At 37.0% G+C, this 27966-nt stretch overlaps 1 protein-coding gene across 9 annotated transcripts in view; it reads left to right on the plus strand.

Annotated features, from left to right (window-relative positions):
- DLG1 (discs large MAGUK scaffold protein 1) overlaps positions 1-27966 on the plus strand; it is a 263904-nt gene that overhangs the window by 96028 nt on the left and 139910 nt on the right. The window lies entirely within an intron of this gene.

Here is a 27966-nt window from a genome sequence, read left to right on the forward strand (position 1 = left end):
ACTAATCAATATATTGTTAAGTTTGCATATTTTTGAACTTTATATAAATGGACTTATAGTGTATGTAATCTTCAACCTGTATTTTTGCTCAACATTGTATTTCTGAGATTCACTATTTTCATTGCTCTAGAGTTTCCTATTTTATGAATATACTGTTATTTATCTTTTGATGGATGTTATTTCCAAGTTATGACTAGTGTTACAGTGAAAATAATCACAAAGTTCTGCTTGAAATAAAAGCAAAGAGGTTTGTTGAGTGAGAAGGCAATTTGCAAATTGAGGAGACACAGAGTCAAGAAACTCTTGACACAGTGCTCCAAGGGGCTGTTCAGTCACAGAAGTTAATAAAGGCAAAAAACCACAAGAAGCCAGTAACAAGGGTACAGTATTTGATTGGTGGACACCTATAGAGTTGCAGCTGGCTGACCACAAGTCTTACAGGGGATTAGATTCCCCTTGGGTTTAAGCTGAACAAGGTTATGGAAAAGTACAAAGTATTGTAAGGGGGTTAGAAAAACATTTTTAAAGGGAGAGCGAAGGGAGCAGCTTCTGAGAGTCGGCTTAACCACGGAAATCACATGCTTAACACCTCTGTATACGGGAGCCTGACAAAACTACATTCCTTAGCATAACCTAATTCTAATCTGCACAATGTCTTGTAAAATTTTCCTTCCTGTCACATATGAAGCGAGAAGTGAGTCTCAGAGTAAGAAAATGGAATTTGGCCTGGAAGCTTAGCCAGAAGCCTCAGTCCTGTCAGGTGCCTTAAGTTTTTTGGATTGCTTTTTCTCACTAGTATAAAAAGTACTGCCAAAAACATAGGGTATGTATGCGTGTCTTTGTATATAGTGCTAGATTATTTTTCCCACTGAGCCTATAATTTGTATTTTCAGCAGCAGTATATAAGAGTTCTAGTTGCTTCATTTTCTCATCAATGTTTGGTATTTTATTTTTGCCATTCTCTTGGGTTTGAAACGGTGTATCATTGTGATTTCAGTGTACATTTTTCCGTTTATTAATGAGGTTGGATATAGTCATTGGTCATTCAGGTTCCTTACTCTGTGACATGTCTATTCAAGATTTTTGCCCGTTTTTGTATTGGGTTGTTCTTTTTTATTGATTTGTAGTTCTTTTTATATTCTGGATACTAATCCTTTGTTGGTTGTATATATTATGAGTAAGGACCATTTCTTACTAACATAGCTATCTGAGTTTTGTGATTCTGTTTGAGGAATTATTACATACTACTGCTTAAATTATTTTTAACAGTAACGTTCAGGTTTTCTGTTTAGGGTTAGTTTTACTAGGTTTTTTTCCTAGGTATTTGTCTGTTTCATACATGTTATCAAATTATTATTCATAATATCCTATTATTATCTTTTTAATGTCTGTAGCTTCTATAGGTTTGTTCCCTTTTTTATACTGTTTATTTATGCCTTCTGTTTTTTTCTTGATCATATTTGCCAAAGGGTGGTTAGTTGCAAAGATGGTCTTTTCAAAGAACCATCTCTGTTGTATAAATCTTCTTTTGTGTTTCTACCTCGTGTGCTGTTACCATCCCACACATAGGCATCATATGTACACGGGTATATGTGCATATGTACACACATACATATGCACACATATATGCATTAAAAAAACCAAACCCATTGCCATTGAGTCGATTCCAACTCCTAGCAACCCTATAGGACAGAGTACAACAGCCCCATAGAGTTTCCAAGGAGCGCCTAGTGGATTCGAACTACCGACCTTTTGGTTAGCAACTGTAGCACTTAACTACCATGCCACCAGGGTTTCTACATATATGCATGTACATGTATAAATATATAAATATAAATATATATCTTGTTGTTGTCATGGGCTGTCAAGTCAGTTCTGACTCACAGCGACCCTGTGTATAATAGAAAGAAGCACTACCTGGTCCTGCGCCATCCTCACAGTCGTTGGCCATGCTTGAGACCATCATTGTGACCGCTGTGTCAGTCCATCTCATTGAAGTTCTTCCTCTTTTTCGCTGACTCTCTACTTTGACGAGCATGATGTCCTTCTCCGGAGACTGGTCCCTCCTGATAACATGTCCAAAGTGCATGAGACAGAGTGTCACCATCGTTGTTTCTAAGGATGCTCTACTTCTTCCAAGACAAATTTGTTCATTCTTCTGGCAGTCCATGGTGTATTCAGTATTCTTTGCCAACACCATAATTCAAATGCATCAATTCTTCTTTGGTCTTCCTTATTCATTGTACAGCTTCCACATGTATATGAGGTGATTAAAAATACCATGGTTTGGGTTAGGGGCACCTTAGTCCTCAAAGTGACATCTTTGCTTTTTAATGCTTCGAAGAGGTCTTTTGCCAACAGATATACCCAATGCAATAATTTGTTTGATTTCTTGACTGCTAGCTTCCATGGACGTTGATTGTGGATCCAAGTAAAATGAAATCATTGATAACTTTAATATTTTCTCCACTTATCATGATGTTGCTTATTGGTCCAATTGTGAGACTTTTTCTTTTCGTTATTTTGAGGTGTAATCCATACTGAAGGCTGTAGTCTTTGATCTTTATCACTAAGTGCTTCAAGTGTTCTTCGCTTTCAGCAAGAAAGGTTGTATCATCTGCATATCGCAGGTTATCAGTGAGTCTTCCTCCAATCCTGATGCTGCATTCTTCTTCATATAGTCCAGTTTCTTGGATTATTTGCTCAGCTACAGATTGAGTAAGTATGGTGAAAGGATACAACCCTGACACATACCTTTCCTGATTTTAAACCACGAGGTATCCTCTTCGTCTATGTACAGGTTCCTCATGAGCTCGAGTAAGTATTCTGGAATTCCCATTCTTCACAGTGTTAGCCCTGATGGCACAGTGGTTAAACTGCTTGGTTGCCATCCAAAACGTAGGCTGTTCGAACCCACCAGCCGCTCCACGGGATAAAGATGTGGCAGTCTACTTCCGTAAAGATTACAGCCTTGGAAACCCTCTGGGGCAGTTCTTCTCTTTCCTAAAGGGTCGCTGTGAGTCGATGACAATGGGTTTGATTTTGAGTTTGGGATGGATTGGGGTGGGGGTTCATAGACTTAATAGTAAAATGGTTAGTGTTCCTGTAACTTTCTGTTAGAAAACTAAAGTTTAAAAAAAACACCTTGTTTTAACTGAAGATGAGTTTTAATGTTTTTTAAACCACAAGAAATGTAAGAAGATCAATAATTAAGTGTATTTTATTTAAAATATATTATTAGTTATTAGATTAGCATTCTTTTTTAAAAAAGGTAAAATATAGGGAGCTTTTTCACTTTTATAGTGTTATGGTTTAGAATGAAGCAAAGCATATAACTATTATGTGTATACATAGAACTCAATATATGAATTATTTTTGTAATTTAAAGAATTATCTTTGAATAGTAATGGTTTGCTGAGCGTAAATTAAATACTACTTCTTTTTCCCAATTCTAGTAGAAGGTAACGGGAAAAAATAAGATTGACTTATTAGATGCTTGCTTTTAATTCAACTGCTAGAATATTAGTTTGCTTACCAGACAATACATACATTTAACAAACATTTATTAAACATGTATTCTATTCTGTGCTAGTAACTTTGTTGGACTTCAGTGGTTGGTATTATTTATGGAGAGAGAGTTACAATACAGTATGATGTAACATGAAAAAATAGAGGAAGAAGCTCTGAAGTTTTTGAAAAAAAGAATTGACATTTGAGCAGAGTTTTGAAGAAGACAGTTATGGGGGTAAATAAGTACAGTAAGAGGATAATAATCAGAGGAAACTCCAAAAATGCAGGACAGTTCATGATATTGTAGCTGATACTTAGAGTATTTGTTAGGAAATGAGAGCAAGGTGTGAAAGGCCTTGATTTTGAGCTGATGAGTGGCTCTGTGAAGGATTTGCCAACGTGAAACATGAAACATGCTGTGAAAAAATCAGGTTCTATTGGTGATAGTGGTTCTTGTTACTGAAATAATGAATGAAATAAGATAGTGATTTGAAGTAACTTTAGTCAGGGCTTAGAGTAAAAGTAATTATGCTCTTATAATGTAAGAATTTGAAAGGGAAGCTTTCTTGTCAGTTTTGAGAGGAATCTCAAGAGAGAAATTGGTGGCATAATGGTAAAAAAATCCTAATGTGGAAGAAAAAGAGGCAGTAGGTAAATTTCTGTGGCTATGTTGTTGTTGTTGTTACCTGCCATAAGGCCCTGACTCTTGATAACCCCACGTACAACTGAAGGAAACACTGCCTGGTCCTCCGTGATCTCCGTGAGAGGTTGTGATTTGGACTGTTATGATCCATAGGGTTTTCATTAGCTGAGTTTTGGAAGTAGATTGCCAAGCCTTTCTTCCTAGTCTGTCTTAGTCTGGAAGCTCCACCGAAACCTGTTCATCATCGTAGTGACATTCAATCCTCCACTGACAAGTGGTGGCTGTGCATGAGATGCATTGGTCAGGAATTTAATCCAGGTCTCCCATATGTTGTTGTTGTTGCTGCTGCTGCTGCTGCTGCTATTAGTTACCATCAAGCCTGCTTTGACTCATGGTGACCTTATGTATAACAGAATGAGTGAAACATTGCCTGATCCTGTCATGATTGTTGGTATGTTTCAGTCCATTGTTGTGGGTGTTGTGTACACCCATCTGATTGAAGGTTTCCCTCGTTTTCACTGACCCTCTACTTTACCAAACATGATGTGCTTTTCTAGTGATTGGTCTTTCCTGGTCACATGTCCAAAGTAAGTGGGCTGAAATCTTGCCATTCTCACTTGTAAGGAGCATTCTGGTTGTATTTCTTCTAAGATTGATTTGTTTGTTCTGACAGTCTCCAGTATATTCAGTATTCTTCACTAAAACCACAATTCGAATGTATCAGTTCTTCTGCCTTCCTTTTTCACTGTGCAGCTTTCCCATGCATGTGAAGGGATTGGAAGGCTAGAATTTTACCACTGTACTACCAGTGCCCCCCATGTGGCTATATAAAAATCTTTAAGCTTAAATTTTAAACAGTCATAAATATAGAATAGTAGTATGATTGTAGGAGTCCCTGGGTGACGTAAACAGTGAAGCACTCCACTGCTAACAGAAAGGTTGGTGATTCAAACCCACCCAGCAGTGCCTCAGAAGAAAGCCCTGGCGATCTGCTTCTGCCTTGAAAACCCTATGGAGCAGTTCTACTTTACACACATAGGATCACCATGAGTCAGACTCAAATTGATGGCAGTTGTAGTTTTAGTATGATTCTAATAAAAATGATGTCAAGAAAATGAGCTGAGAATTACGAAAAATGGTCAGTAAATCATAAAGGTAAACAAAATCCCAGCCTTTTTTAAAACAGGTTCAGAGGTAGAAGAAGTAACAAGGAGGGCAAAGATGTACTGTTTAACATGAGAGCTTGCAGTGATCATTGAGAAAAGAAAAGAATTTATATTTTGCTTTTATCTTCAATGGCAAAGAAAGTTATGCCCAAACTAGCAGGCTGTAAATAAACATTATTAAGAGGGAGTTGAAATCCAAGTTAGAACAGGGAGTGTGAGCAGATAATTATTTTAGATAAGTATGTCTCCTAGCCTGGACGCACTTCATCCAGTAGTGCTGAGAGAACAAGCAAATGATCTCAACGAACAGCAGTTGGTAGTTTTTCAAAAACTATAAGAAATGGGGAGTGGCAGAGAAGAAGGTACATAAAGAAATACAAGCCTATTGAGCTGAATGCTATAGGAATAGAATCTTTCCCATTTCGAGTACATAATGGACACTTTTTGAAAATTAACTTTTTTTCACATCTCTGGAACATATGAAAATATTGTTGAATTTTGTCTTTTGGATGGCCATGGAGTACTAAAATGAGCATATAGTTTGCATGACAGTGTGACCACTAGATGGTGCTCCTACAGAAGGGATTTGTACAAACATGATCAGGGTTTTTCTAGATAATTAATAAATCTTCTGTATTCTTATCATTCTTTTCATTTTCAATCTTATCTTCTTTCAGAGCATTTATATGTTTTGAAATTTTTTTTGTGTGTGATTTAGGTGAACGTTTACAGGGCAAATTAGTTTCTCATTAAACAGTTAATACACAAATTGTTTTGTGACATTGGTTGCCAGCTCCACAATGTGTCAACACTCTCCCCTTTTCCACCCCAGGTTCCCCCTTTTCATTCATCCAGTTTTCCTGTCCCTTCCTGCCTTCCTGTCTTTGCTTTTGGGCTGGTATGCTCATTAGTCTCGTATACATGATTGAACTATGAAGTGCATCCCTCATGTGTGTTATTGTTGGCCCGATAGACCTGTCTAATCTTTGACTGAAAGGTGAACCTCAGGTGTGACTTCAGTACTGAGTTAAAAGAGTGTCCAGGGTCCATACTCTTGGGGTTTGTCCAGTCTCTGTCAGGCCAGCAAGCCTGGTCCTTTTTTTTTCCTTTTTTTTTTTTTTTTTTTTTTGTGAATTTGAATTTTGTTCTGCATTTTTCTCCCGCTCTCTCCAGAACCCTCTATTGTGATCCCTGCCAGAATAGTTGGTGTTGGTACCCGGGTACCATCTAGTTGTTCTGAGCTCAGTCTGGTGGAGGTTATGGTGGTTGCGGTCCATTAGTCCTTTGGACTAATCTTTCTCTTGTGTTTTTAGTCTTCTTCATTTGCCTTTCCTCCTGTATGTTTTGAAATTTAGTAACCAGGTTATAAAGGTAAAGGGATAAGGAAAATGCCAGTTATGTTTCATTTACAGTGTTTTAGTTACTATAGTTACTTAGTAATTTTTTTTCTAGTATTTTAGAGTTTCAGGGATTTTTCTTCTCACTCTTCAACCTTTATAATTTTTTCTTAAGATTATTTAGTACTTGCCTTTGTTATTATACCTGAAGACTGCTGGGTTTATTTGTGAGTTTGGAAACATATACAAATAATTGATATCCTATTCTCAATAAAAATTTCGAGCTGTCTTCTACTTTATGTTATAAAACAAACATTTTTCACACTAATAAATTTTTCATAATATTTTGGGTTATATAATTACCCATTGAATGGATCTACTTCATTTATTTATGCTTTTTCGTATAGTTTAGACTAGAGTTCCCCTATATCGCTATCACTCTGAAAAAGAAAAATTAAGAAAAACTATATAAAGAATGTTAATTCTGTGTGTATATATCATACCAAAATTTTAATAGTGATTCTTTTTGGTGGTTAAGACATTGAGTATTGTTTTCTAAATTAATTATTTTAAATAGACTTTCTAAGTTTTTCTGTTTTACCGGTACCAGTTCCTGTTGAGTTGATACTGACTCATGGCTACCCTATGTGTGTAAGAATAGAACTGTGCTCCATAGGGTTTTCAATGGCTGATATTTCAGAAGTAGATCACCAGGCCTTTCTTCCAAGGTGCCTCTGGGTGGACTTGAACCTCCAACCTTTCAGTTAGCAGCGAGTGTGTTAATCTTTTACACCAGCCAGGGACTCCAAGTTTTTCTATACTGAACTTAAATTTTATCTTAATGAGGTAGAATTTAGCTTCCAGCCCTGCTACATAATGAGTAGAGCTATTCTAAAGCAGAGATCCATGAGGAGTTGGTTTCCTTCCTCCTCCCAGTCAAATTATGTGACACTTACTGTGATTTAAGTACATATATGACTGGTATGCAGGTATTGACTACTGAAGAAGCCTTGGTGATGCAGTGGTTAAGCACTGAACTGCTAACCAGAAGGTGAGTGGTTTGAACCCACCAGCCGCTCTATGGGAGAAAGATGTAACAGTCTGCTTCCATAAAGATTTATAGCCTTGGAAACCCTATGGTGTGGTTCTCTATTCTGTCCTGTAGGGTCGCTATGAGTCAGAATTGACTAGACAACAATGAGTTTGGTTTGGTTTTTGTTTTACTGATTACTGGGTGATGGGTGGAGCCCTGGTGGTACTGTGGTTAAGCATTTGGCTGCTAATCAGAAAGTTCACAGTTCGACTCCACTAGCCACTCCTTGGAAACCCTATGAGGCAGTTCTACTCTGTCCTGTAGAGTCGCTGTGAGTCCGGATCTACTCTACGGCAACGGTTTTGGGGTAATGGATAAGGTGATCTAGATTTTTGTAGCTCAGGTATTGGGACATTTTCATAAACCAGCCATTCTCAACAAAGTTGTTTTCTTGATGTAAATGGATTTGAATAGTAAATCTGTACGTTGAGAAATATTTCCTCACTGTACTCAGGGAATATATAGAATGGAGTGATTGTCAACATTAGGTTGTTCCAAGCTCTTTGATTCTCTAAGACAAGAAACCTATATATACCTGGGTTTTCCTGTTCTGTTTGTCAGCACTGTTTGTAACTTGAGGTGTAGCGGATATAGATTCAACATTAGTATTCTGTTGTCATCCACAGTAGTCTAGAATAACAGAGCCTATAGCAATTCTGGAGCCCTGCTGGCTCAGAGGTTAAGAGCTTGGCTGCTAAACAAAAGGTAGACGGTTTGAGTCCACCAGTCACTCCTTGGAAACCCCATGGGGTAGTTCTACACTGTCCTTTCGGGTTGCTGTGAGTCAGAATCAATTCCATGGCAATGAGTTTTATAGCAATTTTTAGGTTGGTTGGTTTTTCCTTTCCATGATTTTTATCAGACATAGGTCAAGGCACAATATTTTGGGACCAAACCAGTTATTTCAACACTAGATAAAAACCTCACTGATAAGTACCTGATTCATAGTAAAACTTTTCAATATGCTTCCATTGTTCCCTCAGAGAGGATTCTTAGTTCTCTACCTTTTGTGTTTTCCTCTGTTCCTGTACCCCCAAATGGATAGGATCATTCTGCCTAGGGCCATGAAATTGCCAGCTACTACCTGTGCAGTCCTTGGGAAGAAGCAGCAAACTTTCTGCTTAATATCTGTCACAAAGCATCTTACCCTAAGACTTCCACATGGCTGTCAACCTTTGCTGGGCATATGTCCATTTCTTGGGGGTGGAGTCATAGAAACAACATTAGCAACTTTTCTTGCTGAACCAGGATTTGTAGTAGACACTGAGGTTGTAGTTTGCCAGTGCTGCTCTCCAGTAGGCTGCATCTAGTTGGTATTGATAAACATGTAAGTAGGAAAGGAAAATTTTCTCAGTCCATATCTGAAAAAATGGCTACAGTTGGAACTTATGGTGTGTTCAACTTAAAAATTGAATTACTCAACCACTACTAAATTATCATGTAGCATTTTTGTTCATACATTGCTTTAAAATGACCGTGCTGTTGTTATTAGGTGCTGTTGAGTTGATTTAGACTCACAGCAACCCCATGTATATTGTAATATATACTAACATAGTGTTAAGAGGACAGGCTTAGGAGTTTGTGGTTCTCAAACTTGAGGGTGCTTAGGAGTCGTTTCGGGAGCTTGTTAAAAATGAAAATTCCCAGGTCCCACCCCTAGAAATTCTTGTAGGGGAGGAGATTCCAGTTTGCATTTTTACCAATGCTCCAGGCAATTCTGAGATGGACTACTATGTTCAGAAACACAGATCTAGATATTGGATGTTAAAAAATGCCCATTTAACAATCACACAATATTATTTTGTGAACCAGAGTATTATTTATGTAGTGTTAGATAAAACACGTTTCATTGGTTATAAAACAAAAAAATCTACCAATGTTACATTCTTTTGCTTTATATGAAGAGTAGAGATCTTTCTTAGGTCAGTAAATTTTTACAAATTAATAACTATAATCTTATTGTTTATGGTATATGAGGGGATGCTGCCAATAATATCTTCATTGATAACTATTCTTTTCTATCAAAGTTCCAGAAGCCAAATAATACTTATTTTGCTAATTAATTTGTTTCTGTCTCTAGACTTAAATTATCAAAGCATTCAAAACCAGTACATTATATAAAGTGACTGTGCTGCATTACAAATGGGTTCCTCTCTTATCATTAGATCCCCTCACGGTTTAATATAAGATAGTACCTTTAAAAAACTTAGAACCTGTGCTAATTAATGTAAGCTCCATCTTGGTGTAGACATTTGCGTGTGAATGGCAAAAGCTCCTTTAGTAAAATTATTTTAAACCACCAGAACTGTTGGCAGAGAGACTCCTTTTATTTTTTAATTCAGTTCATATGTATAATTTATGTAAGCAGTGAAGATGCCATTAGATTTTACTACAGACTGTGCATGAAACTCGGTAATCTAGGGTTTCTCCACCCAGTGCATTAAATCAGGCAGCCCCAAAGGGTCTTGGTAGTCCAGCATTCATAACATCCTTCTTTACCTGCTAATCGACCTCACTTCCTGGATTTCAGTCCGTCTAGTTATCAGCTAACAAAAGAACAGCTTTTGGTTCCTGCAGACGCTGGTGAAAAAAAAAATCATGAGAAAGAAATCCACCTTATGCTGTCTTTTTTGTCTGCAAAAATAAACTCAGCCATCATACAGCTAACAGGTACAGAGGGAAGATACAAGCTCTTTCCTGGGAAGAAATTACAGAGAAAATGAGCATCATTTCTCAAGGTTTTTATTTTCCCTGATCTACAAGTGATGCTGCTGTAATTCTAGCTGCAGTTTTTACCGATCATTCACCACTCAGCAGCTGGTAGAGAAGTAAGACTGCTTGGCAACCACCTGCAGGGCTGCAGAGATGAATTACATTTTCGGAAACAACACACTTCTGTACTCTCGCACCAGTCGAGGAGGCAATACTAGTTCTAGCCATGGCTCGGTAGGCCCAAAGCAGAAACACTGGGCAAAGAAGGGCTCATCAGATGAACTGCAAGCTGAGCCGGAACCTTCACGCTGGCAGCAGATAGTTGCATTTTTCACTCGAAGACACAGCTTTATTGACTGCATCTCGGTAGCCACCAGCTCCACCCAGGTAACATACCACTTGTTGAAATGATTTTCAGTATATTTCTGTTCACATTTACTTTTTAAAAATGTCTTAGTACAGGTTTCTTATTATTAAGAGAAATGTAGATTATCCACTGAAGTCTTGGATGCGCAAAAATGTATGTTTTCAGTCTGTCTATGCAGTACTTGAGCACGAAGGGGGGACCAAAAAATATTTTCCCTTATGCTCTTATGTAATGCCAAACAAAACAGTCTCAGATTTTGTTGACTTCTCTAAAAATATAAAGCCATTGATGGATAAATTAAAATGTAAATTAATAATGCTTGTCTCCTAATTTTTAGACTATGTTAAATGTTATAAACTATGATGCTTGGCCAGAGACTGAAGACCTGTTTGACTATTTAGCTTTTCTGTGTCATTAGATAACCTTAGGGAGATTTTTATAGTAAAGGAACCAAATGTAATTTGAAATATTTCCATTGTCCAGTGTTTTGAGAATAGATTAAATTTGATACAGTTGGCTAGTGTTATATATATTTATATCTTAACATTAGAGTAATTAAATTATGGTTTATTTGAAGGGATTTAATGAATCCTTCCATTTCTTAAACATATATTATCGAGGGTTAATTTTAAATCAATAAACTTATGTAATTAACATGGTTGTGGAAATTTTTTCTCTAATATTCAAATAACAGTTTAAAATCACTGACAGTTTAAAGTCAAATGACAGTTTTTAAGACACTAAAACTCCAAATTAAAAAAAAAAATCACATAAAATCTCTTCTCTTTGAGGAAATAAGTATTGAAATTAGGAGGAAAAAAATAAAAGAAAATTAATATAAGTCTGAGTAAAATGCCTATTGTTTGGGAATGTAAGGGAGGTAGGGGGAATACTCCTCATATTTTAAAATATACTTTTAACGGATATACATTCAACTTTAATCAAAACAGAAGGATGAGAATCAGTCTAATTTAAAAACAAGTTGAGAATGCTTTTGCCCTTTGACATCCATAATATTTAAGTTAAACTATATATCTGCATATATACACATTCCTTAGGGCCTGTTTAAAATAAATCCTTTAAAGTCATTTTTTTCCTGATAATTAGAATCAGTACAAGAAATTTAAAATATAACTGTCAGCAGTTTTTTTTCTTGTTTTTGATTATTAGAATTGTCTTTTAATAATTGTGATTTAAGAATCATGTCAACTTTCTTAAGTAAGCAATTCTACTTATGTTTAAGAAAGGAATGGATTTACTGATAGAGGCAGTCATTCGTCATTTTCATCTAAGTACTGAGGTTACTTATAATCAGAACTTATTAGGGGCAATGATTGGTTTAACTTCATAAATTGTTACTGCCCCAAGAATTTAACTAATTGATTTTGGCTACAATTACATATCTAAAAAAGGATGCAAAGATTTAGGCTTCGGTGTTTAATTCTCTATACGGTGGTGGTGTTCACTGTAGATTAATATAAAATGATGTTTTCCATTGTCAAGAAGAAAGATATATTACAAACTTTAACAAACTATATATATATAATATATACACACATATATATACAGCCAATGCCTACTACATACACACACATACAACTACTGATATCTGTATTTCATCTTGAGGTACTATCTTATTAAGGTTGCACAAATGAAGAAACGGAAAATAATTCATATATAAAACTATCAAAACCACAGAATTATAATATGGTTACCTTAGGATTTGGAGCAAAAAATTGTTATCATATTGCACGAAAATAGAATCAGAATTTTAATAATGACCTCTATTTGCAACTGATCCAACAAAGCCATTTTAAAACTTGTTTTTCTCTCATTTGGCTCAGATCATTTCTGTATATTGATAAATCAGTTTGTTTTTATTTCTTCCGGATGTCTTTCTTCATACTTATCTTTTTCATTACCTTTGTATTTCATCTCTAGAAGTGCAGACATAAGGTCAGAGGTTTTAGCTTTTATTTTCCCTGTTTTGGGGTACCAATGTGTCATTTTTCATTCTGTTCATTTTTCTAACTGATGAAAATTACACTAAGTGATGAATTGGATATTTTATATATCCAAGTTTTTGTTGTAACTCATTAGAATTTATTTCATAGGATAAAATATAATGGGACTGAAAAAGAACTTTAGCCATATTTGGATCTTAGTTGATGCTAGAATATATTTCGTTATTTTATCTACTGAGCTCATGACTAGCAACTTTATTTTGTAGCACCAGAAAGGATTTGTACATAGTTAAAAAGGGAGTAGATTGATGAAATTTCATAGTAATTTATTGAGCATCTACTGTATACCTATGAGTATAGGTAGCATGATAGTGTTTTGCACTGTGATTGATTAATAGCAGAGATGATTACCAGGTCTGTTTCAACGTTATCAGAAAAATTCTTTTATAAAATTTCATAATAAGATTAACTTTGAATCTAATTATAACTATGCCATATGATATTTTTAGCAGATTTTTGGAGAGTTGTCATTAAATCAAGTTTTATTAGTTTGAAAGTCATTGCTCTAATTTAATATATCCCCAGATATCTACAAATAAAAAGATAGTTTATTTATTGATTCATTTACATTGCTAGTCTGTTGGAGGTATTCGTGTTCGTATCTGAAACTATGTGTCAGCTTCTACTGAAATACCTGGCACTTTGTAGGAAGTCAGTGCTTTTTGAATAATAAGATCATCAGATAGTTAATGGGAATACCAGGAGTGAAAACCAGGTTGTTAGAAACTTCTGCAAGACCACCAGCTGCTAGGACAGGGCTTGGCTGATAGCTGGTACTCAGTAAATGTTTATTTAATTAATTAATTTCCATGTCAGTCACCTGGAACCTTGTTATCTCTTAGCCTTACAAAATCTGTAATATGACCCCATAATCTAACACTGCTTAAATACTTATATTTTTTGGATTTGCTCTCTTCTCTCATAAGTGCCTTTTGTGTGTGTGTGTACTTTAGTTGAAGGTTTACAGAGCAAATTACTTTCTCATTAAACAATTAATACATATATTGTTTTGTGACATTGGTTGCCAGCCCTGCGACATGTCAACACTCTCCCCTTCTCCACTTTGGGTTCCCCATTTCCATTCGTCTAGCTTTCCTGTCCCCTCCTGCCTTCTCATCCTTGCCCCTGGGCTAGTGTGCCCATTTAGTCTTGTATACATGGTTGAGCTACGTGTATTATTGTTTGTTTTATGGGCCTGTCTAATCTTTGACTGAAAGGTGAACCTCAGGAGTGACTTCAGTACTGAGTTAAAAGGGTGCCTGGGGGCCATACTCTCGGGGTTTCTCCAGTCTCTGTCAGACCAATAAGTCTCATCTTTTTTTGTGGGTTAGAATTTTGTTCTACACTTTTCTCCAGCTCTGTCCAGGATCCTGTATTGTGATGCCTGTCAGAGCAGTTGGTGATGGTAGCCAGGCACCATCTAGTTGTGCTGGACTCAGTGTGGTGGAGGCTATGGTAGTTATGGTTCAGTAGTCCTTTGGACTAATCTTGTGTCTTTGGTTTTCTTCATTCTCCCTTGATCCAGACAGGGTGGGACCAGTGGAGTATCTTAAATGGCCGCTCACAAGTTTTTAAGACCCCAGATGCTACTCACCAAAGTAGGATGTAGAACATTTTCTTTATAAACTATGTTATACCAGTTGAGCTAGATGTCCCCCAAGACCATGGTCCCCAGCCCTCAACCCAGTAATTCGGTCCCTCAGGAAGTTTGGATGTATCTATGGAGTTTTCATGACCTTGCCTTGGTCAAGTTGTACTGACTTCCCCAGTACTGTGTACTGTCTTCCCCTTCACCATAGTTGCCACTTATCTACTGTCTAGTTAGTGTTTTTCCCTCCCTGCCCCTCCCCTCCCCTCCCTCGTAACCATCAAAGATTGTTTCTTTCTGTGTGTAAACCTTCTCATGAGTCTTTTAAACAGTGGTCTCATACAGTATTTGTCCTTTTGTGATTGACGTATTTCACTCAGCATAATGCCCTCCAGATTCATCCATGTCGTGAGATATTTCACATATTCATCATTGTCCTTTATTATTGAGTAGTATTCCATTGTGTGTATGTACTATCGTTTGTTTATCCATTCGTCTGTTGATGGGCGCTTAGGTTGTTTCCATCTTTCTGCTATTGTGAATAATTCTGCAGTGAACAAGGGTGTGCATGTGTCTATTCGTGTGACAGCTTATTTCTCTAGGATATATTCCTAGGAGTGGGATCGCTGGATTGTATGGTATTTCTATTTGTAGCTTTTTAAGGAAGTGCCATATCATATCCCAAAATGATTGTACGATTTTGCATTCCCACCAGCAGTGCATAAGAGTTCCAGTCTCCCCACAGCCTCTGCAACATTTATTTTCTGTTTTCTTGATTCATGCCAGTAATGTTGGGTTAAGATAGTATCTCATTGTAGTTTTGATTCGCATTTCTCTAATGGTTAGTGATCGTGAGCATTTCCTTGTGTCTGTTAGCCGCCTAAATGTCTTCTTTGGTGAAGTACCTGTTCATATCCTTTGCCCCCTCGTAAGTGCCTTTAGTTCTTCAAAGCAGCCCATCTCCCACTTTCCTTTTCCTTCCTCTCCATTCTTCATATCTTCCTAAAGCCACACGAATGCCCCATACACCTGATTTTCTTACCCTCTTCAGTTCTTGCCCAGTAATGATAACAATGCAGCTTATAAACTGTATAACTTTATTATTTGGTTGTATACCAAAAGTTTACATTATGGGGTTTTATTTTAAATTTGAATCCAGGGTTTGTAGGGAAAATTAGTGAATAAGGGGAGGACGGAGGTTCAGGAAGAAACTTTGGTGAAGGGAGCAGAAGGGTGACCTGCTTTTGACTGTGTACAAGGGACATGTACTTGGAGGCTGCCTTACACTTTTATCATAAATATAAGATTATAAAATGTTAAATTAAGATGATTTTCTTGTGAATTAGTTTATTTTGGTGTAAATTTTTCTATTCTGGGATTTATATAGTTATGTTCTTAATTTTAAATAGTTGTTATAGAAAAAATGGCCTACACATTGTCAAACCCTCCTCGATTCCTGGCTTCAGCATCCCTCCTGTTCTTGTGGGTGGGATCACTTGATGCCAATCTACCCTGTCCTGCTTAGCATACTCAGCCCTTTTCTAATCTTGGACCAGTTTTCATATTCATCAGGGTTTCAAGGAACTATAGGCCAATAACTTCTAGACTTTGCTACTTGATTAGTTCATAGGTGAAAAGTTGTATCTGTTTGGTGATATCAGTGTTTATTGATGAGACTAGTAATCATTTAAACTTCGAACAGGTGTGAAGTGCTAGGTCACTTTGAATGTGTGTTTAACAACTGTTCATATATTTTGAACTGTTTGAAAATCCCTAACATAGGTCATTATAAATACTCAAATAGGGTTTCCCCCCAAACGCTTGACATACCAAATTAAGCTGAAAGCTCTGTTCCTAAAAGTGAATAGAATAGACATGATGACTTGTCATAACTGAAGTAGAATAATAAAATTTTCATAAGGGTGAATATATTAGCCACATGAGTTGAATAATCTGCTTTTTAGAGAAAAAACCTCATCCTAAAATAAAATATAGGAAAATACTGTTTAAATACCTATGTGGAAAAATATGTAGACTAATTTGTATAAAAGAATACTATTTGTCCTAAGCAGGTATATTCTGGACTATAAAGAATTTCATTTTTAAAGCTATGTATTCGATATATGTTGTCTAAAAAATGGAAATAATAATAATAGCAACCTCACTGAGTTGGATTAAATGATTTCATGTATATAAAGCACTTAGAACAGTACCTGGCACATAGTAAGCACTATACTAGAGTTAGGTGCTACTACTATAATTTTATTTTTATGTTGCTTAACTCTGATAGTCTACAGAGAAATTCAAGTAGAGGTAATACAGGAATCGTAGCAGCTAGGATAGTGCAGTGTATTCAAGCATTCAGTAAATATTGTTGACTGAATTAGTTAACTTTTAAGTGTAAGCTGTCCACTTTTTTAAGAACCACAGCTCTGAAGACTATTGCACAATGTAAGAGAGGGCCCCAAAGAGCCCCTCGTCTTCTGGTGAGACCATCAATTCCCTGACCTCCCCTCTCCATCTGTTCCTGCAAAGTGCTAAAATAACCAGTCACAAGAAGACTGATTATCCACCTCTTACCAGGCTCCCCCAAGCATACTGTCTTGGTCATCTAGTGCTGCTGTAATAGAAATGGATGGCTTTAACAAACAGAAGTTTATTCTCAGTCCAGTAGGCTAGAAGTCCAAATTCAGGGTGTCAGCTCCAGGGGAAGGCTTTCTCTCTCTGTTGGCTCTGGAGGAAGGTCCTTCTCATCTGTCTCCCCTGGACTAGGAGCTTCTCTGCGCAGGAACCCTGGGTCCAAAGGACGCACCCTGCTTCCGGGGCTGTTTTCTTGGTGGTACGAGGTCTTCCTATCTCTCTGCTCACGTCTCTCTTTTATATCTCAAAAGAGATTTGCTCAAGACACAGTCCAGTCTTATAGATTGAGTCCTGACTCATTAACATAACTGCTGCCTATCGCACCTCATTAACATCATAGAGGTAAGATTTACACACATAGGAAAATCACATCAGATGACAAAATGGTGGTCAATCACACAGTACTGGGAATCATGGCCTAGCCAAATTGATACACATATTTTTGAGGGATACAATTCAATCTGTGACACGTACCATCAGGACTAATCTTATCCTCAACTACCACAAAAATTCCAAACCTTCCAGATCACTCTCACTCAGTTCCTTGTCCCTGTGTGACTCTGGTATATGCCTGATCTGTTTTAATCACCCATTTATCTCTAACCACACAAACCCTTTGACTTTGCCCTCTAGAACTTCCAGTTTGTCATCAGCTGAATCTCCTTTATCCTCAGTTTCTTCTGGGATGGTTCATCTCACGTTTTTTCTCTCATGGAAACCTGGCATTACTCTGAGAACGTGGTTTTTTCTACAGCCCTTACAAAAAAGTGGACGTTTTCTGCCTCATGCACCGTAAGACCAACAGGTAGAGTCAGTGTCTTCCTTGCTTATCATTGATATTTCTGGATGGTTGTACCTCTTCCCTCTTTAAGAAATTCATGTCATTAGGCTATATTTTCTACTTGCCCTCCTTTTCTAGTCAAATGCATCTATCCCAAACACTCTTAATTATTGATGGCTTGAATACCTGGTTTACTATTTTTTTTCTCTGCCTGTTATTCCTGTAATCATTCTTAGTAATTTTCAATATCCTTGTGTGATCTATCCAAAATGCTGACTTCTCAATTCTTTGATCTCCTTACCTCTAGGAATCTTGTTTTTTCTTTCACTTCAGTGACTCCTTAAATTATATTCAAGACCTTTTCATTACCATTGACTGTACCACTTACAAAATCTCAGTTGCAAGCATTTCAAACTGAAAGGCATTTGCTTTTTTTCAGCTCACTTCCTTCAGTACTCCCACTACAGTGATTTTCTTTTTTAATCCTCTCAGTACCTTCAACCCACTTTTTATTATTCCTTTTTACCTTGTTCAAATTCCATGGTCCATGACTATAAAAACTACCTTTTGTAGTCTTAATTCCCTTGATACTTGAGACTGTCACTTCATTGGTAAAATCCAGACTTGGTTAATCAGTCGAACCGCTTCCTCCTCCACACCTGCTCCCAAGCTGCACATTAAACTTCCAATACCTGTTACCTAGATCTCATTCTCAACTGCTAATCTTACTCTGTCTTCCATCCGATTATAGTAAATGAACCCTCTGTGTTCCTATAGCTAACTCTTCATTTCTGACTACATCTCAAGCCCTCTGATTATTCAAGGACTTCTGAAATTCTTGCCTCTCTTCACTGCATCATCTGTCTTTCCCTCTTTACTTCAGTAATTTTTACTGGATTATTCCCGTCAGCATATAAACCTACTGTAATACCTCTCATTTAAACAGACAACCATAAAGTTCCTTTTTTTGGAGTATGGTTTGTTAAATCCAATGATTAATTCTCATCCTCATTTTTTACTGGACCTCATAACAGCTTTTAGCACAACTGATTACTCTCCTCTTTAAACTATCCTTTGGCTTCCTAGATACTGCCCTTCTGCTCTTCCACTAGCCCCAGTTTACTTTGTAGAATCTTCCTCCTCTTTCCTATTCCTAAATGCTTAACAGGTGTCAGTGGAGCTTCCAGATGGACTAGAAAGAAAGGCCTGGTGATCTATTTCTGAAAATCAGACAGTGAAAACCCTATGGATCACAAAGGTCCAGTCTGCAACCAGTCATGGGAATGGCCCAGGAGCAGGCAGCAAGCATATCATTCTGTTGTGCATGGGGTCACTGTGAGTTGGGGGCCGGCTTGACAGCAGCTAACAACAAATGTTGCGTGTGTCAGAGCTCAGTCCTTGAACTTCTTCCCTTCTCCTTTTTTCGTACTCATATTTCAGGTGATCTCATCCAGTCCTGTGCTTTTAAATACCATCAATATTTATTATATCTTTAGCCTGCAGCTAATCCCTGTACACTTGACTTGTATATCTGGATTCCCACTTGATATCTCCACTTTGGGTTAAACATTTGAAAGTTAACTTGTCAAAAACAGAACTCCTAATTGTATTGCTCTCTCCATTTCTTACCTTCAGTGTACCATTCACTGATATGCTCAAGACAAAACCCTTGGAATCATCTTTTATTTGTTCCACATCCAATCCAATAGCAAATTCTATTGGCTCTGTTAATTGAGGATATATTTATGATCTGATCTTTTTTTTTTTTTGTTGTTGTTGTTGAGAATATACACAGCAAAACATACACTTATTAAAGGAATTCTTATCTCCTTTTCAAGCCAGCTGTACCTTGGAGGCCTGAGGTTTGGCTGCTCAGGCCAAGACAACTATACTTTCAGTTTTGCCATTAGCAGGAGGTACGAAAGGTATAGACATCATGGATAAGTCCCTTTCTTGAGGACAGGGAAGTCAGTGGCACAAGACCTAATGAGACCAGAATTTTCCATTTCAGGCAGAGGCTGAGCAGTGCCAGCTCAGTTTTATTTGCAGCTAATCGACCGGCCCTGCCCAGCTGAAAGTAAATGGTGCATGGTTATAGAGGCATTTGGTGACAGGTGGTCAGCTTCCTTAGGAAAGATCTGACTGCTCTTTTCTTCCTTTTTTTTTTAATAATAATTTTATTATGCTTTAGGTGAAAGTTTACAGCGCAAGTTTCTTATTCAAAAATTTATGCATAAATTGTTTTACGATATTGGTTGCAGTGCCTGCAGTGTGACAGCACTCTTCCCCTTTCTACTTCGGGTTCCCTGTGTCCATTTGGCCAGTTTTCCTGCATTCTCATCTTGCTTTTGGGCAGAAGTTGCCCGTTTGGTCTTGTATATTTTATTGAACTAAGAAGTACGTTCTTGACGGGTGTTATTGTCTGTTTGATAGGCCTGTCTAATCTTTGTCAGAAAAGTGGGCTTCGGGAGTAGCTTCATTTCTGAGTTAGCAGGGTGTCTGGGGGTTATAGTCTCGGGTTCCTCCAGTCTCTGTCAGACCAGTAAGTCTGGTCTTTTTTTGTGAATTTGAATTTTGTTCTACATTTTTCTCCTGCTATGTCCAGGATTCTCTATTGGGATCCCAGTCAGAGTGGTTAGTGGTGGTAGTCAGGCACCATCTAGTTCTTCTGGGCCCAGGCTAGTGGAGGCTGTGGTTCATGTGGTCCATTAGTCCTTTGGGCTAATCTTTCCCTTGTGTCTTTGATTTTCTTCGTTCTCCTTTGCTCTGACTGGGATGGGACCAATAGATGTATCTTAGATGGCCACTCGCAAGCTTTGAAGACCCCAGATGCTACCAACCAAAGTAGGATGTAGAATATTTTCTTTATGAACTATGTTAATGCCATTTGAACTAGATGTTCTCCGAGACTCTGGTCCTCAGCCCCAGCAACTCTGTCCCTCAAGGTGTTTGGATGTGTTTAGGAAGCTTCTGTGATTTTGCCTTGGTCAAGTTGTGCTAACTTCCCCTACATTGTATGTTGTCCTTCCCTTCACCAAAGTTGACACTTGTGTACTATCTAGTTAGTGATTTCCCGTCCCCACCATTCCCCTCCCTTGTAACCATCAAACATTGTTTTTTTCTGTGTGTAAATCTTTTGAGTTTTTATAATAATGGAATCTGACTACTAATTCAAGTTACTTTCATTTGTTGGCTGAACTATAGTAGTAGACATCTAACTGGTGTCCTCATTTCCATTCTTTCTCTCACCATTCTGTTCTTCACCTAGCATCCAGATTCATCCTTACAAAACATAAATAAATTCATGGTAATACCTTGTTAATAACCTCCCATGGCTTCAGATCACATTTATAAAAAATCCTAAACCTTATTTACCATAGCCTAAAAGGTTCTGTTTGATCTGGCCCTTGGCAATATCTTCAACCTTATTTCTCACCTGTCTCTCACTCATTCTGTTCTAAGTATACTGGTCTTGTTCCTGTACCTCAAATACATCAAGCATGTGGCCATCTCAGAGCCTTAATCTTCTTGTTCTCTCTGCCTAGAGCATTCTTTCCCAGATATTTCCCGTATATTCCCATTCTGAGAATGGTTTAAAAAAAAAGATAATATCATAATCTAGATTAGATTGGCTATAGTTAGAAGAACTAAAAAAGTGAAATTTGTTATACAAGCTCTTTATAGGTAGGAAATGTGTCATATTCATCTTTGTAGTTTCTGTTCAGTGTTCTGATTGTTAGATGGCCCTTTTGTCAAGGGCAAATAGGTAAAGAGAAATTCGTAAGCTGTAATTGTTTTTTTAATATGTTCAAACAAATTTTAAATTTTATCCTTTAAAGTAATGTGTTATAACAGTGCTAAAAATGACTAACCCACATGCTCTTGGTTTTAGGCCAGGAGATTCAGCCTGCGCCATGTTTTTACCCAGTGCTTATTTTCAGGCAGTGTTTGTTTACATGAGAATTGTACTTCTTACCACTTACCACAACTATAATTCAGTAGTCAACTGTGTAATGATTTGTTTAACTTCAGTTGCTAAACCATAAGCTTCACAGGAGACTGGACTACAATGTGAGTGTTTTCTTTTCTTGTATCCCCAGAGCAAATGCTCCTGATAAATATTTGTTGCATGAATAAATACTGTACATGTGTTAATTTTCAGTTAATCTGATGATGGCTGAGAGGAAGCTTGGAGCTTCTAAACATAATTTAGTCACTGTAAATTTCCCAAGCCATTTTTATGTAGGTCTATTGCTTGAAAAGCAGCCCTGGTGGCACAGTGGTTAAGTGCTCGCTGGGTTACTGAAAGGTCGACTGGTTTGAAACCACTAGCCACTCCACGGGAGAAAGATGTGGCAGTCTGCTTCTATGAAGATGTACAGCCTTGGAAACCCTATGGGGCAATTCACTCTGTCCGATAGGGTCGCCATGAGTCAGAATCAATTTGGCGACAATGTGCTTAGTTTTGATTTTATTGCTTGAAAATTAGCAAGTCTACATTACAGTATTTTGTAAGCTCGTTGATATTTCAAAAGTAATTCAAAGCCTTCTGTCAAAAATTTGTGAGGCATGTATATTTTTATAAATATGAAGAACTTAAATTCTTATCAACGTTTTACTTAGTTTCTTTAAAAATCTTTTTCCTTGTTACTCTTTTTACTTCTTGCTACTGTTATTTAATAACATTTTCAGTAGTCCAGTTTTATATCAGAGTTTAGAATTTTAATAAAGGTAAAAATAGTTGTTCAGACCATGTGAAAAACAGTGGCCTACACCTATCACATTATTTAACAAACTTTAAATAAACCAACTCGTGATAATTTTACAGGAATATGCAAATCAGTCAACAAAAACTGGTTCAAAGACTTATGCAAGTGTAAACCAACTGGTTATGACATCTGGAAACTGGAATTTCAGGAGAAGCCTAACCATAACTTCTACTGCTCCTTAATAAATTTATTTAAAAGGTTTTTCTTTCTCACCTCTTAACAGGAGCCCTGCCCATTCATTATTTTACCTTTGTAGGCCCCAGTTTAGTCCCATTTCTCAACAGTATTTTCAGTATTTGTTGTGTCTAAATACTGACTATTGACTCAGCTCTGGAGTATGAAGTGGTATGATTATGGCAGAGTGGGGTCAATTGATTGCCTTACAAATTTTTATTGGTTTTAAGAAAAAGAACTGGAGATTATAATCTGGGATTTGAATTAAAACAGCCTCATTTTTTATATTTAACTCTGGTTAATCTTGGAGCCCTGGTAGTGCGGCATCGTTGGTTCTTGATCATATGCTACCTCCTGAAATGGTTGAATGTTAACCAGTTCTTTTTGGTAGAGTGACTCTGTGTGTTCAGAGTTACTGGGAGGGATCAGTCCCTGGAGAAGGAAATCATGCTTGGTAAAGTAGAGGGTCATTGAAAAAGAGGAAGACCCTCAACAAGATGGATTGACACAGTGGCTGCAACAGTGGGCTCAAGCATAACAACGATTGTGAGGGTGGCACAGGACTGGGCAGTGTTTCGTTCTGTTGTACATAGGATCACTATGAGCCAGAACCGACTTGACGGCACCTAACAGCAATAGTCTTAGAGCCCTGGACGCTCAGTGGTTAAGAGCTAAGGTGAGCCACAGCTGCTAACCGAAAGGTTGGCAGTTTGAAACCCACCAGTCGCTCTTTGGAAACCCTGTAGGGCATTTCTACTGTGTCCTATAGGGTCGCTATGAGTCGGAATCGACTCGACGGCAACGGGTTTGGTTTTTTAGTTAATCTTGGTAGAACTATCCAATATATCAGATGGTTATAAATTTGAAAAAGAAGTCAGTCTGAAAGTATTCTAGAAGAAAAGCAAACAAGGTATATGCCTATATGCCAATCTTAAGGATTAATTGCTTCAGCTATACTAAATACCATAGCAAGATTTTGGAGGGGAAAAAAAAAGCAGAACAAATATCATATCATTTTAATCATTTTCTGAACTAGAATACTACATACAGTATTCCTGTTGTTGTTAGGTGCTGTTGATTGGGTTCTGACTCACAGCGACCCTGTGTACAACCGAATGAAACACTGCCTGATCCTTCACCGTCCTCACAATTGTTGCTGTGCTTGAGCCATTGTTGGATCCACTGTGTCAATCCATCCCATTGAGGGTCTTCTTCTTTTTTCACTGACCCTCTACACACAGTATAGAACCTAAATTCTTTTAATTTTAAGAAGACAGCTTTATTATATAAACTTTTTGAAAGAATATTTTAAAGAACTTTAGATGAAATTTTAAATTCTCATATCTATTTTTTTAGTTGCCACTTTTCTTTGTTTAAAGTAATTAAAGAATTGAAACAGAATTTTAATAAAAAATAACAGCTGGTTTGAAGTAATTTTGTTTTCTTCATTTGATTTAATTAGCTTTTTTTCCTCCTTACTGACCCTAAAGCAGGGGTCAGCAAATTCCAGCCTGCAGACCAAGTGGTGCCTGCTACTTGCTTTTTTTTGTAAATAAAGTTTTATTATTACACAGCCATGCCCATTTATTTCTGTGTTGTCTTTGCTTTCAAGCTACAGCAGCAGTCTGGTAGTTGTAACAGAAACTGTATGGCTCACAAAGCCTAAAATATTTATTATCTGGTCAGAAAAAATTTGCCCATCTAAGGATTGATGGCGTATTCTATTTCCTTTATGATGATGATGATGATGATGATGATGATGATGATGATGATGATGATGATGATGATGATGATGATGATGATGTAGATGATGTATTGTCACTGCAGTAAAATATAGTGGTAACTCGTAAACCCTTTGCCATCGAGTCAATTCCGACTCATAGCAACCCTATAGGACAAAGTAGAACTACTCCGTAGGGTTTCCAAGGAGCAGCTGGTGGATTCAAACTGCCGACCTTTTAGTTAGCAGCTGAGCTCTTAACTACTGCACCACCAGGGCTCCGTGGTGATAACAGTGAAGACAAAATAAAAATCTTTTTTGAACTATTTAAGAGAGACAGTATAGCATACTGGTTAAACGTACTATCTTTAAAGGATGATGGTCTAATGAAACAGATTTCCTTTGTTAGTCATGTGATTTCATTCATCCAAGAAATATTTATTAATACTTCCTTTGTGGTAGGCACTGTTCTAGGCACTGAGCATAGAGGAGTGGGTGGAACCGCAATCCTTGCTTTTAAAGAGCTTATATTAAAAAGGGAGAACACAGAAAATGAACATGATTAACTAAAATATGACATATGCTGGAGAAAAAGTAAAGAGAGAAGACAATGAAAAATGTGTATGTGTGTAGAATGTTGATAGGATAACCAAGAGGGACTTCAACTTGAAGTTGGTATTTGAGTAAAGACGTGAAAGAAGTTATGGGATTGAGCCATGTTGATACCTGAGACGAGAGAGTCTAGGTGGAGGAATAGCAAATAGGCTCTGAGGCAGAAGCCTGTATAGGATATTTGAGCAGTCAGTCTTGCTCAAAAGGTGGAGGGAGGATAATAGAAGACTTCAGAAAAATAACAGGCCCCGAATCATGTAGGAACTTACAGAAGAGTGACTAGAATAGGGTAAATATGATTACTAGGAAGCATTAAGGCTCATTTTAGGTTAATCATAAATTTGAAGTTAAGGGTTGTGCATGTTTCTCTGGCTACATTCTGATGAAATCAGGTAAAAGAGCATACTGCGGTTAGTAGTTTCATCCTCTTTTGTAAATTTTGTAACCATGTCTTTAAATCCAAGTTGTAGGTCTCTGTATACTTTAAAACTTTTGTAGTTGGCTCATCTTCTTCAAGTCCAAGATGATCAGCTAAATGCTGGTAGAATACAGTCTTTTCATAATGAAGGAATGATAAACCTTAACGGAATATCATGAATATTGCAAGTGAAAATAGATTCATCATGTATATGATCTGTCTGTCTGAGAGAACTAGCAAATCTGTAGCCATGTTTCTGTAATACAGTGTTAATTTCTAGATCAGTTTTCCTATTTCCCCTTTGTTATTTTAAAATCAAGAATTTATATTTTAATATCCGTAGTATTTAAAAATACATCTAGCTTTATGGCTGTTTCCTTCTGAGATAGTTATGACATGGATGTCATATGCATCTGGTTCAAATAACAGATTTTTTTTTTTTTTTCACTGCACCAATTTACGTTTTCAGTGACTGGCAGAAGAGCATTTGGATAAATTAAGAAACATATGAAATTAAGCCATGAGAAACATCTTTATTCTGAAGTCACTAGGCCCCTGTTGAAAACAGTGATTCCCAAGCAAAGTTTCAATAAACCTCCTGTGCTGTGTTTTCTCCTATACACATTTAAAAGGCTGGCAGTTTTTTTTCCCTGGCTTCTCTCTCACATTTAGATAGCTGCTTTGACATGTGATCAGAGCAACATGCCTCAATGCAGCATAGTAGATCTTTAAAGGAGGGACCAAAGAATTTGGATTAAGAATATTAACTAAAACAAAGTAAGGTCCTCCTTGATGAATAGTGACACTAGGTTAGTCACTTTTCCTTGTTATCTAAGATATTGATACCAAAAGATTTGCTAATTCATATGTGTAATTTTCTCTAAATATAGTATAAATTGATTTAGACTTTCTTGAATCTTTTTGTAAATTTAGTTTACCCCATTCATATAACATGTCAGTGTAAGATATAAGCAATTATTAGATATTATAGCAATTATTTTTTTTGGAGTTTCATTTTATGCTATGAAAATTATTTTGATAAATAGTGAGGAAAATTTTTAAATTGTTTTCAGATAGCCTTACAAGTCTTTCATGCCTGGATCTAAGTATGATGTAAAAGATCATTTTTAGTGGCCGTTATGGATGTTATTCTTGGTTAGTCCTTCCTCACTGCTTACTTCCCATCAGTCACCAGATAAGCCAATTCCACTTTCAAGATTTATTTTGATTTGTCTGTTCATGCCGATGTTCACCAATTGGTTTAAGCTACTAGCTACCTCTCAGCTGGATTATCACAGTAGCCTCCTACTTGTCCCTTCTGTCTCTCCCTATGTTAGTCTAGATCCATATGCACATAATTAAAAACCCTGGTGGCACAGTGGTTAAGAGCTCGGCTGCTAACCAGAAGATCAGCAGTTCGAATCCACCAGCCACTCCTTGGAAAACCTACGGGGCAGTTCTACTCTGTCCTATATGGTCACTATGAGTCAGAATCGATTTGATGACTACAGGTTTGGTTTGGTTTGGTTTGGTTAGCTGTTCTAAGCAGAAGTATTTAATAAAGGTAGTTGTTGTTAGTTGCCATTTAGTCAATTCAAACTCATGGTGACCCGGTGTATGCAGAGAACATCTGCTCCGTAGAGTTTTCCAAGCTGTGATCTTTTGGAAGCAGATTGGCAGGTCTGTTTTCTGAGGTGCCTCTGGATGGGTTCAGACCACCAACTTTTCGGCTAGTAGTCAAGTGCTTAACCATTTGCGCCACCCAGGAACCTTAATAAAGGTAATAGGCGCACTCAGCATACATATGTTGTTGAATGAATGGAAGTGAGGAAGGGTGGTACATAGTCATAAATGTAGACGTACAGTACACATTATGTACTGACTATGCTTGATGAGGCTTCAGACCACTTTTATGAAAATCTGTTATGTTTAAAAGCTGATTTAATAACTTTAAGACCTTAAATTAGGTGTGAAATGTAAAACTATAAAGAAAATTAATAATAAGAATCTCCAAAAAATAAATCAGTTTAAACATTTTTCAGGAACCTCTCAATTTAATACTGGTTAAAAAAAAATACTTTTAAAATATGTACACTCTATTCAGTTATTTTACAAAAATTTATCATTTCCTGCAGTGTTCTTTGAGACAGTGTTAATATTATAGCCTCTGTTGTCATGGAAACAAGTGTCTAAAGGCAGCCTCGGAGCCTAATGATTCCATGGTGTTGCTATGGATAGAAACAACTGAGACCGTTGTTAGTCACATGGTCAAGATAAAAAAAAAACTGTAGCTGATCTTACTGAGTGATAGAAATGGAGCAGAACAAGGATGATGGCATAGGAGCCATTATTGTCTAATTAATGAGATATGTGTAAAAGATTTTTCAAGTTTAAAATACTTATGCTGAATTC

This window comes from Trichechus manatus, unplaced genomic scaffold, assembly GCF_000243295.1.
Source record: "Trichechus manatus latirostris isolate Lorelei unplaced genomic scaffold, TriManLat1.0 scaffold00026, whole genome shotgun sequence".
Taxonomy (NCBI): Eukaryota; Metazoa; Chordata; class Mammalia; order Sirenia; family Trichechidae; genus Trichechus; species Trichechus manatus.